At 43.2% G+C, this 18,984-nt stretch overlaps 1 pseudogene; it reads left to right on the forward strand.

The window, feature by feature from the left end:
* Positions 1-2,318: 2,318 nt before the first annotated feature.
* Positions 2,319-3,104, forward strand: LOC143436489 (large ribosomal subunit protein eL8-like; annotated as a pseudogene).
* Positions 3,105-18,984: the final 15,880 nt, after the last annotated feature.

Here is an 18,984-nt window from a genome sequence, read left to right on the forward strand (position 1 = left end):
AGGCAAGATTACTGAATTCCTGATCTCTTCTGTTCTTCTGTAGTCAAGGGTTAGGATCCATTCTGTTCTAATCTGTGTTGAAAACAGCATCTGTCAAGACGGTGACAATTTTCAACGCTCCCCTATGAAGACAGCTTTGTGTTTATTTCCTTTACACAGAAACTCAAAATAACTGTGAACTGGACAGGTGTGAAACACTCTTCCAGGAAAAAAAAAAGTTTTTTAAAAAATAGAGGGCTCTGAGAGGGAGGTGCATCTCTCTTCCCTCTGTCCCCTTTGAAACTCTGGCTTTGTCTCCTTGACAGTCTTTAAGTTATAACACATTTTTAAAAAGAGAGAGGGATAAAACATAAGAAAAAAATGGGTGATAGTTTTATGTGAGTCATTTGCCTATTCAACCTAGGCTTGATGGCTGGCGAGCCCCTGGGAGCCACGTGAGTCCACTCAATGACACTGGGGTTATAGACGCCTACCTTCTATGAGGGTGTTGGTGATAGGGACTTGGGTCCTTATGGTTACACAAGTACTTTGCCCACAGAACTGTCTGACCCAAACAGGATGACTTATGAGCTAGTAATTATATACATAAAAGAAATGGTTAGAGATCTGGAAATTTCCAAGATACATAATTTCTTTTATTTTTAAAATTATTTTATTTTATACGTATGGGTGTTTTGCCTGCATGTATGTCTGTGTACCATGTCCTTGCCTGGTGCCTGCTGAGGCAAAGAGAGTGTCAAATCTCCTGGAGCTGGAGTTACAGGCCATTGTGAGGTGCCATGCGGGTACTTGGAATTCAACTCAGATCCTCCGGAAGACCAGCAAGTATTCGTAACAATGAGCCATCTCTCCAACCCCCAAGACACAGATTTCAAGTGGGCTCACACAGTGAGTCACATCTCCATTCCTCCCAAAGTTCTCGAATAAAGTCCCCTGGTATCACTTCTATAGCCTAGCTCCTGCACCATCAAACAGACACTGTGACGCTAATGTGGGTCTGTGGCTGTAAGCCACAGTTTGAAGAAGACAAATGCTATTTCCTTACCCTAATGAAGTATGGTTTCAATCTCTTCAGAGATCACCAAAAAGGAAGCTGGGAAAATTTACGGCTGACAACCCTAATTTTATATCCTAGTAAAAATATGATACTGCTTGTTTGGAAAATTCAAGAAGAACCTATTTGCAGACCTAAATGTGTAGTGAGGTTTGTCAGGTTACAGGTTAGCCAAGCTCAAACCCCAGCTCTCCCTGGTGAGCTTGAAGGGAGATGGGAAAGCTGAAGCAGCAGATGAGTTTCGCTGTCTCAAGATGTGCTAAGACTTGTGGTCCTTGTGTAGAAAGCTCAGATTAGAACCTGACGGAAAGGTTGCTTTGCTCATTATAAAGAGGGATTAGATTTACACTGATGATAGTAAGAACTAACTAACACTGAGCATGAGAACCAACCCAGTGGCAGGCAATGCTCTCCCTACCCGCTTAATCCGTCAAGCTCTAACTGAGGCCATAGTCATGAAACCCGAAGCACAGAGGGATGGTGTCATTTCCCTTAGGGCTTCTGGCTGCAGAGAACACACCTGTACTGTCCAGCAAGGCACCCACTAACCCATGACAATGTTGAACATGTCAACTGTGGCCAGTCACCACGGACATGTACTATATTTTAAACCAGATTTTAAAAGCATGACATAAAATAAATAAAATGTGCCATTTATATTTTTGTATTCATTACTAAGGCAGTATAGCTTTTCCTTCCAGGTATAACATGACTATTCCACTGTCAACACAAAACATAGATAACTCATGACAATGAAAAAAGTGAGATGATAGAGAGCTCTGCCATAATGACAATAACACTGTTGATATATATACATATAAATATTTATAATACATAAAAATAATAAAATAGTATATTTATAACAGTAATGAATGTAAATATATATATTATATATATAATAAATATATTTTTTCCTCTACCTGCACCCACTCTCAAATATACATATATTGGGAGCTGAAGAGATGGTTTGTAGAGAGAATCTATTACAAGCAACACCTGTCAATAAAAAAGCTTATGGCCAATGTGCTAAGGCAGAGAATAGGAGGTGGGACATCCGCAGGAAGAGAGAGAGAATTTTGGGAAATAGTGAGAAACATGGGAGATTGGAGCTGGAAGGCTGAGGAGAGGGATGTACACCAGAAGGTACCTGAACCCAGGCTAGAATTGCTGTTGTAATTTTCAAACCCCAATAAGCCCATTTAAAAAAAAAAAAAAAAAAAAAAAAAAAAAAAAAAAAAAAAAACATATCCTCCAGCAGAGCAAGATGCCCAAGGGGAAGAAGGTGGCCCCGGCCTCCACCGTTGTCAAGAAACAGGAAGCCAAAAAGGTGGTCAATTCTTTGTTTGAGAAAAGGCCCAAGAACTTTGGCACTGGGCAAGACATCCAGCCCAAAAGAGATCTAACACTTTTCGTCAAATGGCCTGGTTACATCAGGCCACAGTGACAAAGAGCCATCCTCTATAAGCAGCTCAAAGTACCTCCTGCCCTTAACCAGTTCACCCAGGTCCTGCACAGGCAAACAGCTACTCAGCTGCTTAAGCTTGCACACAAGTACAGGCCAGAGACAAAGCAAGAGAAGAAGCAAAGGCTACTGGCCTGTGCTGAGAAGAAAGCTGCTGGCAAAGGGGACGTCCCAACTAAGAGACCACCTGTCCTCTGAGCAGGAGTCAGTACAGTCACCACCTTGGTGGAGAACAAGAAGGCTCAGCTGGTGGTGATTGCCCATGATGTAGACCCCATTGAGCTGGTGGTTTTCCTGCCTGCCTTGTGTCGAAAGATGGGGGTGCCTTACTGCATCATCAAGGGAAAGGCCAGGCTGGGGTGCCTGGTCCACAGGAAGACATGCACCACTGTTGCCTTCACACAGGTTAACTCGGAAGACAAGGGTGCTCTGGCTAAGCTGGTGGAAGCGATTAGGACCAATTACAATGACAGATATGACAAGATCCACCACCACTGGGGAGACAACGTCCTGGGTCCTAAGTCTGTGGCTCGCATTGCCAAGCTGGAGAAGGCAAAGGCTAAAGAACTCGCTGCTACACTGGGTTAAATGTGCGTGTAAGTTTTCTGTACATAAATGTAATTATGAAATTAAGAAAACATATAATCTGATTATTTTACTTGTAAACTATAAGCCTAGATTGGGCAGATCTAACACTATACTAACTTATTCCCCAACTATATCTAAGACCCCTCGTTACAATTTGGCTCTGGCTCACAGTTGTTTCTAATTCCTGTTTCCTCTTCCAGTGTCAGTAAGTACAACATGCACCTGTCCACAGACGCCTGTGCAGGCACAACACCCACCACACAAAAAATTTATATATATATTAAAATTTGTTGTTGGGCAGTGGTGGCTCAGGCCTTTAATCCCAGCACTTGGGAGGCAGAGAAGGGTGGATTTCTGAGTTCGAGGCCAGCCTGGTCTACAGAGTGTGTTCCAGGACAGCCAGGGTTACACAGAGAAACCCTGTCTCGAACCCCCCACCCCCCCCAAAAAAAATTGTTAGTATGAAATGCTTCTTCATTTGTGCATGCCCCATTGTTTGTTTGTTTATTTGTTTATTTTGTCTGTGTGTTTGAGGCAGAACATCATGTAGCAAATTTGAAATGCTTAAGAGCTAACCTGTATTAAAATGCTCACGAACCATAGTATTTAAAAGTACTTACAGTTACCAAATTGCACAGCACAGTATCAAGCATTTCTAAAATCCCAGATAGTTTATCAGGTAGTGCTGCTGCAAATTGATCTGAATTGTTATTATTGTTATTACAAAATAACCATCCATGCTTACTTTAAGAAGACACGAAGCCTCGTGAACATCTCCTAAGCCACATCCTCCCCCCCACCCCCCCACCCCCGCCCCATGAAGGTTCTATCATAATTACCATTTCCGGTGTGGAAATTGAGGCCGGAGGAGTGTTGTGGGGATCTGAATGCAGGCCATCAGGCACCACAGTGGGTTTCAGTCATTCTCAAAGTGTGGCCCCCAGAGGTCACCACCAGCAACATCCAGAAACTTGTTCAAAGTACAAGGTTTGAATAAGTAGCTCCTGTTGGGACCACGCCCACCCAAGTTCTTACTGCTGTACCACGGCCTAGCCTGCATTCTCTGACTTACCCAGCACAGGGCTACACCTTGGCATCCGGCATCTCTTAATTAGATGCTATTTCAAAAATCTTTTTGCAGAAAGCAATGAACTGTTTGGTGATGTAGCTTCATGTTAGAGCAATTGCTTAGCGCACACAAGGCTTTGGGCTTGATCTCCGGCCCCAAACTCGCTGCAGGAGGAATCGGTAATTGCTAACAGACCCGCACCGGGTTCTTACCCCACACAGATTCAAGGGTTCTTTCTTTTCCTCCTTTCAAATAAGATCATAATAAGGAGTGCTCTAAACCAGCTCTCCAGCTCCTCTGTTTGCTTTTGTTGTTGTTTGTTTCTTGTTTATCGAGACAGGGTTTTTCTTTATAGCCCTGGCTTTCCCGGAACTCGCTTTGTAGACCAGGCTGACCTCGAACTCAGGGATCCTCTGGCCTCTGACTCCCAAGCGCTGGGGTTAAAGGCATGAATCACCATGCCCAGCTAGCCCTCAATTTTCTTATAATAGAAAAACTTTATTCTCATATTGTGGGAGAGGCAAACGGTAAGTAAGCAAAGAAATAAAATGGTAAATGCAGGTTATGAAAAGGAGCAGAAAGGATACCGCAATAGGGAATACCCATAGTTACCAGGGTGGTGTCTCTGAAAATATGGCTGATACACGAAGGAAGAGGAGGAGCCTGTTATCCAAAGGGCCTTGAAGATAGTATCCTAGGCAGAAGGACAGCATGTTCAAAGACCCCGAATAAGGAGGAACTCTGCTGATTCTAGGAATGGACAGGTGGTGGGACAGGTGGCTTGAGCTGATGAAGGAGCCGCAGGAAGAGACGACGCCATGCAAGGCACACCTGGCCAATGTCTGATGGATGGTCTCGTCTCCTTTGAAACCGGAAGTGTGCTTTAACAAGGAACGGCTCAAGCTGATCATTATGTCTCCCAGTTTTACAGGATTACTCCGGCCTGAAATGGCCCAAGAGCTGAGAGTAGAGGCAGGAAGAACCCTAGGTTTGTGTCTGTATCCTTGAGGTTCAGGACATCAGAGGTGGTCGTGAGTAGATGCTGTGTACCCAGTACCAAATACACAGGCAGCAAGACAGATAGTTCAGATGTCTCTCATCCTTCCTACCACCGGGGACCCTTTAACACAGTTCCTCATGTTGTGGTGAACCCCACTCCCACCATAAAATTATTTTCATTGCTACTTCATAAATGTAGTTTTGCTACTGTTATGAATGGTAATGTAAATATCTTTGTTTTCCAGTGGTCTTTGGCGACTCCTGTAAAAGGGTCTTTCCACCCCCAAAGGGACCGTGACCCACAGGTTGAGAACTGTTGTTCTAGATTGTGACTCTGGGAGATATCTTATTCAGCGTTTTTTGGTTTTTTGGTTGGTTTTTTGGTTTTGTTTTTCAGTACTTACCCTGGTGCTTATTTAATGTTTATCTACTGAACAGATAAATCTGACACGGGGATGGTAAAAATAGATTATAGAAAGAAATACCATACGGACTTTTCCCCTCCTGAAGAAAAATAAAAGACAGTTGCTCTAACTTAGATATCTTTTAACATGCTAATTGACTTCCCAAGAACTCTCCAAGGTGTCATAATCTTCACTCCCATCTTACAATAGGGAAAACCAAATTGCTGACATTTAATGCATTTGTTTTGAAAGGGTTTTCGAGTCTTATGCGAGAGGTCTCTCGTGGACTGAAGTTTTAGGGTAAGTATTGACCCTCAACCTACTCCATAATGTATGTGTAACAGTAAGCATAAAACAGAAGCTGGCAAGGCTGGGTTTTGTAGAGCCACATAAGCCATAGCCTTGACCTTTCCTCCGCGACTCGGAATGCTCCTATATATGACACCAGGATCTCCTGTCCCAGGGTGGAGACAGGGAGTTGGCTGGCTCCATGTGTCTGCATTCTCACTAGCTGTCCCAAGGGTCCAACTGCCTGTAGCTCCCCAACGTTACAACTTGATGGCTAAGTCTGGCCTGGCACAGGGGTGGAGATACTCCAAGGCTCCGGGAGCTGAGAATTCTCGCTGGCCGCAAGGGAGGGCCAGATAACACCAGAGAGATGCTGGCACGCTCCAGCGAGGGAGCGCTATTTTGAGAATCTGGTCCCAGTAACGTTTCACAGTGGAAAAACAGTGGCACTCAGCAGCAGGATGTGACCTGACATGAGTTATGGCTCAGGTGTCAGTGTCCTGGGTTTCTATTTTTATTGCTGAACTTGCAGTTGGAACTTTAAAAGAGCTGGCCCCCTAGAAAGAGGTAGAAGTTGGTGTGAAATTAGAAAAGATTTCTGGAAACTGGACCACTTTATAGACGAGGTATCCCTGCCAATTATAACCCTCTTGAAAATCTGATAGTGTCTTCAAATGTTTCAAGTCCTTCTGATAAAATTATATACCCAGATTCAGTAGCACACATCCACAATCCCAGCACCAGGAAGGTAAAGGCGGCCAAAGCAGGGCCAGAGAGACAGCTCAGTAGTAAAGGCTTCTGTCAGTTGGATTCTCTGGGCCCACACGGAAGAAGTACAGAACCAACTTCTACAGGTTGTCATCTGGCCTCCACTGAAATAGATGAAAATATTATTTTAAAACAAAAAGTGTGGTTGGAGAAGTGGCCCAGTGGTTAGGAGCACTGGATGTTCTTCTAAAGGACCCCAGCTCAATTCCCAGCACCCACATGGCAGCTTACAGCTGTCTGTGACTCCAGTTACAGGGGACCCGTGGCACCATGGCATGTACATGGTATACATGTATATGCATGCAGGCAAAAGTAAAATAAACCTTTTTAAAAAAAAACCCAGCCAAACAAAAAGCAAAGCACACCCCTGGCCCTGGCTGTCTCATCCCAGTCTGTCTCTCCCCTCCCCCCATCCTCCTCTCTGTTCCCCTTTTCCACTGAACTCTCCCTGACCTGTATCCTGGTTCAGCTTTTCCCACTGCTGCTGGCTTCTCCTTCAGATCTCAACACAGAGGCCGTCTTCCCTGGCCAATTTATACTAAAAACATCACTGGTCATTATTCTGCCTTCCTTTCCCACGGTTTTAATTCTCTGCAGGAGAGGACACTTGAGAGGTTTTTGTTTGTTTAACTTCTTGCTTCATTCTCATCTGTGTCCCCCTTTTGGAAAAGGAGCCCCATGACCCTACCACCCTACCCGTGTGTCACTGTACCTTCATTACCTTGGACAAGGCCTGGAGCATAGCGAACCCCATTATACGTGTGCTCAACAAACAAACAGCAGTTTCACTTAAATTGTGAATTTCCACAATTTCTATGTTGTGTTCAAATTGGAGTGGTTCTCTATATCAGCATGAAGATTTTCTTTAATAAAACTGGGTGCTTCACACACTGCAGAGACTACACACACACACACACACACACACACACACACACATTTCTAAGGTCCTTTCTGGGCCAACTGTCCAAGCTAGCTTTTCTCAGTATGAAATGCAACTTAAGGTCTGGATCTATCTGGTCAGACAGCCTGGTCTTGGACTCCAAACCTGCCTGTTCTCAGCTGTTGACTCTTTGGGCAACTTTCATAACCTTCCAGGCCTTTGCTTTCCTGGTCTGTGTGCCATGGGTAATAACGGCTTCATACCGATGCCAGGATTTCCATACAGTGAGGGCTTAGGGGCAGCAGTTGTTGGAGAAAGATGTGAGGAGGAGTCCCTGTTTGAAGTCAGGCTTGCTCTTTACTTACAATGTTTATTTTAAGGTCCTGGTGGAGATTTGGTGGTCACAAAAGATTCCCCGAGATATCTTTTGGTGCCACACTGAGTAGCTGTGTGGATTTAGTAAGATAAGGCCTAAAAGCCCTTTGCAGAGGCCCTGGCACACAAAAAGAGCTCCACAAATGTCCCCTGCTGTATCAGTACCATAGATGCTCCTAAGAATGACATAATCTCACATCCTCCTCAAACCAGCAACGTGAACTTTCCAAAGTGGCAACAGGGAGGCTGTCATCCCTGGAGAGGAGGAGGGTCCAGACAAAAGAGAGGTTCGAGCTGTAGACATTTAAGGACCCCATTGCATGGTTTCCCCTTCCTTGTCTTTGTGAAAGCCTTTACTATGGAATATTCCTGCAATTATTTTGTTTTAAACAAGATAAGAAGTACATTGTGTCTTGGAGAATTCAAGGTACCTGTTCAAGATTAAAGGCTCAAGCTCAAAGTTACTTGGGGGGGGGGGGGGATCGGTGCAGAGAACTTTATTGATGGTATTCAAGACAGTAGGTCTTTTTAGGCTCCTCCTTTTATTATGGGGGTCTGGGATGGAAATTGTGAGGGAGACTCTCAGTGTTGGAGGCCAAGTTGTGACATGGACTCCTCAGCAACCAAGGGCCTCTCTTGCTCTCAGTGTCCTTGCTGGGGTGGGTGCTCTGGGGTTTCTTACTCCTTGGAGGCCATGTAGCCACCCTGTTGCTGTAACTATATTCATTGTCATTCATTGTCAATGAGCTTTACAAAGTTGTCATTGAGAGCAATGATAGCCCAGGATCAAAGGTGTATGAGTGGGAGTCACTGTTAAAGTCACAGGAGACAACCTGGTCCTCACTGTAGCACAGGATGTCTGTTTAGTGGGTCTTCAGATGACTGCTTTACCACCTTCTTGATGTCATCATACTTGGCAGGTTTCTCCAGGTGGCATGTCAGATCCACAACGGATACATTGGAGGCAGGAACAGGGAAGGCCATGCCAGTGAGCTTCCTGTTCGGCTCTGGGATGACTTTGCCCAGTCTTGGCAGCACCAGTGGATGCAGGGATGATGTTCTGGGCAGCCCCACAGCCATCATGATGCCAAAGTTGTCATGGATGACCTTGGCCAGGGGTGGTAAGCAGTTGGTGGTGCAGGATGCATTGCTGACAATCTTGAGTGAGTTGTCATATTTCTCATGGTTCACACCCATCACAAACATGGGAGCATCGGCAGAAGGGACAGAGATGATGACCCTTGTGTCCCCACCCTTAAAGTGGGCCCAGCCTTCTCCATGTTAGTGAAGATGCCAGTAAACTCCACAACTAACTCAGCACCAGCATCACCCCATTTGATGTTAGCAGGATCTCACTCCTGAAAGATGGTGATGGGCTTCTTGTTGATGACAAGCTTCCCATTCTCAGCCTTAACTGTGCCGTTGAATTTGCCATGGGTGGAGTCACATTGGAACATGTAGACCATGTAATTGAGGTCAATTAAGGGGTCATTGAAGGGCAACAATCTCCACTTTGCCAATTGCAGAGCAGAAGGCAGCCCTGGTAACCAGGCGTCCAATACAGCCAAATCTACTCATACCAACATTCAACATGGTGTCTATGGGATGAAGCTGGCACCGCACGAGAAGTGGCTGTCTCTGGAACATGGAGGAGCAGAGAGCTCGAAGTTACTTTTACTTTAAGTCTGTTATACATTCAGAGAATAAATTTAACACTCTCCAATCACACAGCACACAATCTCTCTCTCTCTCTCTCTCTCTCTCTCTCTCTCTCTCTCTCTCTCACACACACACACACACACACACACACACACACACATACACACACATACACCATACACAATTTTTAACTATATATATTATATACATATAAAACACAATATAATTTGTTAGGAGAATATTTATATACATTGTGTGTGTGTGTGTGTGTGTGTGTGTGTGTGTGTGTGTGTGTGTGTGTGTCCCAGACAGGCTTTGAACTTGTAATCCTCTGCCCCATTCTTCTAACAAATTGCAGCCTACCACCAGGCTCAGCTACAGACATAATTTGAAGCATAAAGCTGGTCACACTGCTGCATATGCACAACTGTAGTCTCACCTACTTGGGATGCTGAGACAGGAGGCTCACTTGAGCCCACAAGGATGGAGGCAGTCTGGGTAACATGGGAAATCCCCCTTGAAAAAAATGAAAGATAGGATGAGTATGTAATTCGGTGACAGGGCACTAGTCTAGTCCATGTGATATCTTAGATCCAATCCTCAGCAACACATGCACACACACTACATCACATTCTGTAACGTCAGGAACATTTGCCATGCCATAAGCGTTTATAGAATACCCTTTCAGCCGCCTCATTCACTCTCGATTTTCTTCTCCTACAGCTCCCACAAGTGACCCCCAGATAAGCATATTTATTTTATCAGGAACTATAGGCAAATCTGAGAGACAAAGTTGAAAGTTCTCTCCTTTATTCCAAATGGAATAAGCATCTCTGTCTCACCCCACCAAAGTCAAATAAGCTGAACAAGTTATTTAGTTTGGAAGAAATAAGATAGCAAAAATATTTTTATGAGGTGGATTGACACATCACGTCTCAACTGTCACTCAGGGGACATGACAGGACGTTCTTGCTCTGCAAAAATGTCTTTACATCATCCTTCTATCACGCAGTCTTCCCATATAAATGCTTCTAAAACTACTCGCAATAAATATTGAGTTGGGTTTTGCCTTTGGAAAAAAATACATAGGGAAATTTAAAAAAGAAAAACTGTTTCTTATGAACAACTGCACAGAACCTGTGGTCTATCTTGTATTCTCTTCTCTTTTCTTTTTGTTTTTTGATTTTTGGTTTTTGGTTTTTTGTTTGTTTGTTTGTTTTGTTTTGTTTTGTTTTTTTGAGACAGTATTTCTCTGTATAGCACTGGCTGTCATGGAATTTGCTCTGTAGATCAGGCTGGTCTTGAACTCACAGAGATCTGCCTCACCACCTCCTGCTCTTTGTTATATTTTCAACTGTCTGGTGGGCTAAGAAGTACTGCAAATATCATGTCTTTAAAATAGTCTGTAAGACACTACTGTCTCTCATATCCATCACCTGCTCTTCTTGTAGTAGATCAGGTTGACCTCCTAGCAATTTAATAAGTGTCACATAAAAATATTTTTTAAAAAAAGTGCCACCGGGCAGCAGTGGCACCCACCTTTAATCTCAGCACTTGGGAGGCAGAGGCAAGCGGATTTCTGAGTTCGAGGCCAGCCTGGTCTACAGAGTGAGTTCCAGGACAGCCAGGGCTACACAGAGAAACCCTGTCCCAAAAAACAACAACAACAACTAGATAAAAAGAAGTGCCACATGAAATCAGTAAATCCTATCACTGGCATTAAGAAAACTAGTCAGCTTACAAAAACAGGCAAAATAAAAAATGACTGTTTGATAGGTAAGAGAGATAGACAGATACAGTTTATGCCATTAACTACAAGGAACTGCAGAGAGGCAAAGAATGAATGCACACAAAATGTGTCTGATAGATAGAAAATGCCAGAAGCAAAACATGGCCAATTTAGAAACAATAAACTGGTAAATCCTAAAACAGTGTTTAAATAAATTAGTGGGGTTCCTGGGAGTGCTGGGACATGCCTATTTGTATGACCCCAGCACTTGGAAGATAGAAGCAGGAGGATCGAGGGTCAAGAGCAGTTTTGAGTATTTGAAGAATTCAAGGGGCACCTCAGTGACAGGAGGCCCTGATTCAAGTTAAGGAAAAACTTGGACTAGTTCTAAAAGCCTATCATGTAATGTTCTGAAGTTTCTGGAAAATGAGCCATACAGAATGAAAGAAAATCAAAATTATATTCAGTTGTTGCTTCCAAAATGTTCTCCTAAAATACAAAGACAATGAATCCTAGGAAACATCTCACAAAAAATAAGAATGAGAATTTACTTATTTTACCTTCCATTAGTAATACATTGGGATCTAATGCCATAGCTCAGCAGTAGAAGAAACAAATGTATGAGGCCGTAGATTCAGTCCTCAATACCCAAAACAACAAACACCTTAATTTTTTGGTCTGTACTCTGTAAATTTGATTTTAAGAATTAAGTACTATATTAATTCTATAGCTTAATACCATGTTTAAAATGTATAAGGTTTTTTTTTTTGTTGTTTGGTTTTGTTTTGTTTTGGTTTTTGGTTTTTTGAGACAGGGTTTCTCTGTGTAGTCCTGGCTGTCCTGGAACTCACTCTGTAGACCAGGCTGGCCTCGAACTCAGAAATCCGCTTGCCTCTGCCTCCCAAGTGCTGGGATTAAAGGCTAAAATGCATAAGTTTATAAAGTCCCCATCTGATGATTCTTCCTCTTCTCCCTCCTCTCTTCCTTTAGAGTTTCCTCTCTCTCTCTCTCTCTCTCTCTCTCTCTCTCTCTCTCTCTCTCTCTCTCTTTGAGTCAGGGTTTCTCTGTGTAAGGATGTGTGTCTCTTTCTTTCTCTTTCTTTCTTTCTTTCTTTCTTTCTTTCTTTTTTGTTTTTTTGAGTCAGGGTTTCTCTGTGTAAGGATGTGTGTCTCTTTCTTTCTCTTTCTTTCTTTCTTTCTTTCTTTCTTTCTTTCTTTCTTTCTTTCTTTCTTTTTTGTTTTTTTGAGTCAGGGTTTCTCTGTGTAAGGATGTGTGTCTCTCTTTCTTTCTTTCTTTCTTTCTTTCTTTCTTTCTTTCTTTCTTTCTCTTTTTCTCTTTTTTGAGACAGAGTCTTGTTGTATAGTTAACCTTAACAGTCTCCTGCTTCAGTCTCATACGATCTGAGAGAACAGACATGTGCTCACACAAATAGCTTGATTCAATGTTTAAGTCATGACTTTTAAATTAAATGTTAAAATGCATACATGATACATATGCATGTAGATTATGAGGCAGTTTTACAAAGATGTAGGTCGTACCTTGGAAAGACTGAACTCCAGTCTTGAGTTAACTGTCTCTGGTTAGATTAAAGTGAGCTGTTCCTGGTTTATCCTTTAATGGAAGTGAAGATAAATCCTTTTTGAAGGAAATTCTATCATCCAGAGTTGCTATTTTCCATATGCAATTCCCGACTGAAAAAAAAAAAACACTTAAAGTTATTAGATATATCAAGAAATGAGGTCAAGAGGAAAAACAGACATTAGAAACACAACCACAAATGCTCAATAGAGAGACAATGATTATCTTGGCCCAGAGGGGAAAACTAGAAAAGGTATGTCCACAAAAAGGAACACTCAAGAGCCAGGTCAGTTTTCATCTCTTGAGAAGTTCAAAATTTTGAGGCACAAGTGTTACCGAAATCATAGATCAACATAGGCTTGAAAACAAGGTGATTGTCTAACAATTTCTAAATGGAGCCTTTGCATCCATAGGCCCTCTGTCTTCAGAAGTAACTATTCTTTGATTGCAGATTCCAAGTGATATGAAGAGTTGGATTAAGTCACTCTAGTTTAGGGTGGAGGACAGAGGAAATCAAGCCTGAACATGAACATTGTGAGCAGCCGCTTAGGAAAGAGAGATTCCTTGGCACTAATTCAACCTGCTCTGAGAAAGTAGGAGCAAGACATGGGACCTTAAAGTCTGTATTCTGGAATATTCTTCTAAAAAAGAGCCTTCTCCAGGTGATAATGTTTGTCCCATCTCCAAGAGTAAATTTTCAACCATATAAGATGTCTTAGTTAGGGTTTTACTGCTGTGAACAGACACCATGACCAAGGCAAGTCTATCAGCACACATTTAATTGGAGCTGGCCATAGCATAATAAAAATACATTAATACATTAGTCCAACTTCCATAGTCTATAGCCGTCTCAACAATGTTAAAAGTCCAAAGTTCAGAGTCTCTTCTGAGATTTATCCAATCACTTAACTGTAATCCCCAAAGCAAGACAGAAAATCAGCTGGGAAAATTCCAAATTCTGCATCTCCATTTCTGATGTCAAAGTGGTCTCCAGATCTCCAATTCCCTTTTCATCTTTGTTGACTGCAACAAAGTGCTTTGTCCTGGGCTGCTTCCACTCCCTGTTAGCAGCTTTCCTCAGCGGATATCCCACGGTTCTGGCATCTCAACCATCTTGGGGTCTCCAAGGCAACTTCAATGTTACAGCTCCTTGTTCTGATCCTTAGGATCTGCACATGATCTTCTGGGCTCCTCCAAAGGGCTTGGGTCACTTCTCCAGCTCTGCCCTCTGTAGCACTCTAAGCTCAGGTTGATCCACTCCACTGCTGCTGCTGTTCTTGGTGGTCATCCCATGGTGGTGGCATTTCTAATACTATTCTGGGATCTTCTGCAGCAACTAGGCTTCACTAGTAGTCTCTCATGGCTCTCTTCATGGTGCCATGCCTTTACTTCTTTGAGTAACCCCTTCAGTCCCGGGCTGTCAACTGCAACTGAGGCTGTACCTTCACCAATGGCCTTCTATGGCCTCTCATAGTGCTAAGCCTCCACTACTCTCCATGACCCCTTTATGCCTTCAAAACCAGTACCAGCTGGATGATTCTTACACATCACCAAGTCTAGCTGCAGTACAAGGTACAACCTTGGCCATCTCTGGAACACAGCTTCTTGGTGCTCTCAGAAAACACTTTTCAGAAGATTTCACCTCAGTGGTGCTGGTCTCTTCTTAATCACCTCTAACTTCTTGGCTCCAGCTAACCAGCATCAATTGCATCAGTAGTCCCTTGTATTCTGGACTCTAAAGCCAGAGTCACATGGCTGAAGCTGCCGTGTTCTACTGCTTGCTGGGGCTGGAACATGGACCCCTTTGTTCTATTAGCAGTTTTCTGTTTTCCAACTCCCTCACTGCCTAAGCTTGGCTATCCTGGAACTTGCTCTATAGCTTAAACTTAAATCTGTCTCCTGTAATTCTGGGATTAAAGGCATGTACCATCAGGCCTGGATTTAAGCTTTTCTTCACCTAGAACCTGCTCTGTCCCAGGCTGGCCTTGAACTCAGAGATCTGCTGGCCTTTGCCTCCTGGGATTAAAGGCTTGTACTACCACGCTTGGGCCTACAATTAGCTGGGTGGGATCTTGCCTCAAGGTTACCACTCCCCTTGATTCAATCTAATATCTGTGAACACAGGACTCCGCTCCATTTCACTTCCTGGTACCCTTTATTTCTCCAACCATATATTTTATATTTTTCCTTCCTAAGCTTGCTACGCTTGTTCAAACCACTCTTCATGACACTTAACCAGAGAGCAAAGTTTCTGCTGGACTTTTTTGAGACTTCCTCTGTCAGTACAATTAATATAAATCTCTTTACCTTAGCCTCAGGTAGACTCTTCAGACAAGGGCAAAAGAAGACATATTCTTCACCAAAATATCACAGAAATAGTCTCTTGACCACATACTGAAATTCTTCTCCACTGAAACCTCATGGGCCAGGTCTGCACAATTCAAATCACTCTCAGCAACAAAGTCTTCCATATTCCTACTAGGATGGCTCATTAAGCCCCATTCAAAGCACTCCACTGCTTTCCAAAGTCCCAAAATTCACATTTCTCAAACAAAAGCATGGTCAGGCCTATCACAACAGTACCCCAATCCCTGGTACCAACTTCTGTCTTAATTAGAGTTTTACTGCTATGAACAGACACCACGACCAAGGCAACTCTTATAAGGACAACATTTAGTTGGGGCTGGCTTACAGGTTCAGAGGTTCAGTCCATTATCATCAAGGCAGGAGCATGGCAGCATCTAGGCAGACATGGTGCAGGAGGAGCTGAGAGTTCTACATCTTCATCTGAAGGGAGACAAGAGAAAACTGGCTTCCAGGCAGCTAAATTGAGAGTCTTAAAGCCCATACCTACAGTGACACACCTACTCCAACAAGGCCACACCCACTCCAACAAGGCCACACCTCCAAAATAGTGGCACTCGTTGGGGTAAGCATACTCAAACCACAACCTAAGGTAAACCTTACTTTCAATTTTACTTGATATTTAGAGAATTTAAGTACTGTACTGAAATTGCCTCCTCAGGAAGACAAGGAACGGTTAAGGAATCATCTAAACTCCTATGGTTACAGAAGTACTTAGAACAAAGAGACTTTTTGGATGTTAGTCAGATGAGCAGAGGTCTTTAGACTTACTTCACATGCCCTGATCCCCCGTAGTTAAGATTTCAGTGAATTTACATCATTCTTTTGGATTCCCAGCATGTTCAGATTTTCTACATTTAGGGGATTTTCGATCTTGTGAGTTTGAATGGCAGACAAAAAAATAGGCTCCAAGTGTACACACTGAAAATTACAGATAATAAATGTTCTACTTGCTATGCCAAACAGAGGCACATGACTCTGTCTCATCCAATCAGAATCCCTCTTCCTAAAATTCGAATAAAGAGCTACTTACACATACAAAGCAGCAACTGTAGCAAACCATCGCTGGGTGCAGTCGCATTGCCCTGGGAGTAGCAGCAATGGTGCGTAGTCTCTGTTCAGTGACATATGAGGTGACAAAGAGTCATATAGATGCAAAGATAAAATGTCTTAAGTTAACCAGATCTTTGATAGGCTTTGGGACTTTGTCTGGCTCCAGTCTTCTTGGAAATTCTCTAAGCAATCTTTCAATTTTTTTTTTCTTTTATACTAAATCGAGCCAAAGCTGATGATTTCAGTTACTGATAACCAAAAAAATGTACTCTTTCAAAACTCAGTACAAAGCATGAGATTTTAGTTATCCATAAAGAAATAGAAAAACGAGATTAGGAGGGTCGGGTGGCAGCCCACACCTCTAATTCCCACGCTTGGGAGGCAGAGTCAGGTGGATCTCTGAGTTTCAAGACCAGCTTGGTCTACAGATCAAATTCCAGAGAAGCCAGGGCTGTTATACAGAGAAAACTGTCATGAAAAAGCAAATAACAAATAAACAAACGAAAAAAGTAAAATTAGGAAAATGAATGGAACTGGAAAATATTATACCGAGTGAGGTAATCCAAACCCAGGAAGCCAATCACTCTTGAATGGAAGAAACCTTGATCTGAATAATGTTGCACACAGAAGCCATAGGTTATTAGACAAAGATCCCAGTATCAAATCTACGTTCCCATCCTATGAGTTGTTGCTCAGGAAGCTCACCCCCCACCCCCAAACAATACAGGCTTGTGCATTGCTCTCAGTTGCCCACCAGAACGATAAGACTACTACTGAAGACACCACAGTTGCAGGTGTTGGTTGTCGGACAGAGAGATCAAGCTAGAACTGAGCTGGAAATGTCTTCACAGCTCTCATAGTGCCAAAAGCACCATGCAAATTGCTAACAGAGAAAAATCATCAACTGTCTTACCCTATGCTGGACCCTACATTCTAAACTACTAACTTTTCAGACACTGTGGTTATAGTGGTGCGGCTGCCCTAGAGGTAACCAACTGCTTTCTGAGTGAATTTGAGTTCTATTCCACAGGAAGCGATTCATGCCTGATACTGTAAACCTGATCAAAAGCCCATGGTTTGGAAAGTCACAGGCCATAGAAAATAGGTTTCTTATTTACCAATAGGAAACCTACTATTGTTTTACTAAGTGGACATGACATACCGCCTTCTAAATTTTGTTTGTTTGTTTGTTTGTTTGTTTTTGTTTTTTCTTTTTCAAGACAGGATTTCTCTGTGTATCCCTGGCTGTCCTGGAACTCACTCTGTAGACCAGGTTGGCCTCGAACTCAGAAATCTGCCTGCCTCTGCCTCCCAAGTGCTGGGATTAAAGGCGTGTGCCATCACTGCCCTCTAAATTTTTGTTTCATTTGTTTTTATGATTTTAAGGACATGGTTTCTCTGTATAGTCCTGGAACTCAATATGTAGATCAGACTGACCTCAAAGGTAGAGATCCACTTGCCTCTGCCTCCCAAATGCTGGAATCAAAAGCATGTGACCCAGAACTTGCGATGTATTCACACTTTCCTGCCTCTGCCTCTTGAATGCCGAGAGTAAAGTCATGTGCCACCATTCATATATATGGCACTAAATATTATTATTATACCTATAGATTAGTGCTGGCCTCAACCTTAGTCAGTAAAGCTTCTTCTTGCAGTGGACAGCTATAGCAAACATATATATATATATATATATATATATATATATATATATATATCCCAGTGATGAGTTCACTACCTGCCTCAATGCTTAATATTCCCAAATGAAATAGACACACACAGCCTTAAATATGCCTTAAACAGCGCAACAGCTGGGCCACTTCCTAACCTCCACTCCACCTCCCACTGATAATCCCATGTTATTATTACTTACTAAATTCTATATTCTACCTTGGCTGTCCTGGACCCAGAGGGCAACATAACCGGGCCACACTCTCCCGGCTCCTTCACATGGCAGCTATGCCTCCCGGTCCCTCCACTCTTCTCAGGCATGGCGTCTTTCCTTTCCGGGCATGGCTGATCTCCTCTTCCTCCTTCCTTTCTGTCTCAAGCCCTGGAATCCTAAAAGTCTTGCTTCTGTCTGCCCTGCCCAACCATTGGCTGCAGGCATTTATTTACCAATCAGAATTGACTGTGGGCAAGGTCCCTCAGTGACTTACATGCACACACTGGGGTAAGCAGTTTTGGGGACCAAAGTTAACATTATAATACAAGCAGCACTAGGCCAAACCCATTATAGACAGCAGTTACTGTAGGCCGCAGACCCGAATCGGCTGGTCAAGATGGCGCCGGCCTCGGCATCTGGTATCGGCTACTAGTAAATAGTGCACTGTGCATGCGTCAACTCAGTTTGGCGCCAACCCCTCCCAAACGGGGTATGCTAATGAGGTACCACAATTCAGCAGGATATGCTAATGGGGTACCATGATCCTGACCAATCAACCCCTCCTGGGCAGGGTATGCTAATGTGGTATGCTAATGAGGCACTGCAATTCTGACTAATCGCGCACCTCCACGCGCTTCCCCCTCCCCCCCGCCCAGGGCTGAGGGTATATAAGCAGCTCGCCCTGGGCATTCGGGGTCTCCTCATGAAAACTAAAAGAGCGCTTCTGCAATAAAGGCTGTTGAGAAGGATCCAGTTGTTTGCGTCTTCCTTGCTGGTCAAGTGGGCATGACAAGTGGTGCCAAAACCCGAGTCGAAAAAAGAAGAAAGAAGA

The sequence above is a fragment of the Arvicanthis niloticus genome, chromosome 22 (genome assembly GCF_011762505.2).
Source record: "Arvicanthis niloticus isolate mArvNil1 chromosome 22, mArvNil1.pat.X, whole genome shotgun sequence".
In the NCBI taxonomy this organism is placed as follows: Eukaryota; Metazoa; Chordata; class Mammalia; order Rodentia; family Muridae; genus Arvicanthis; species Arvicanthis niloticus.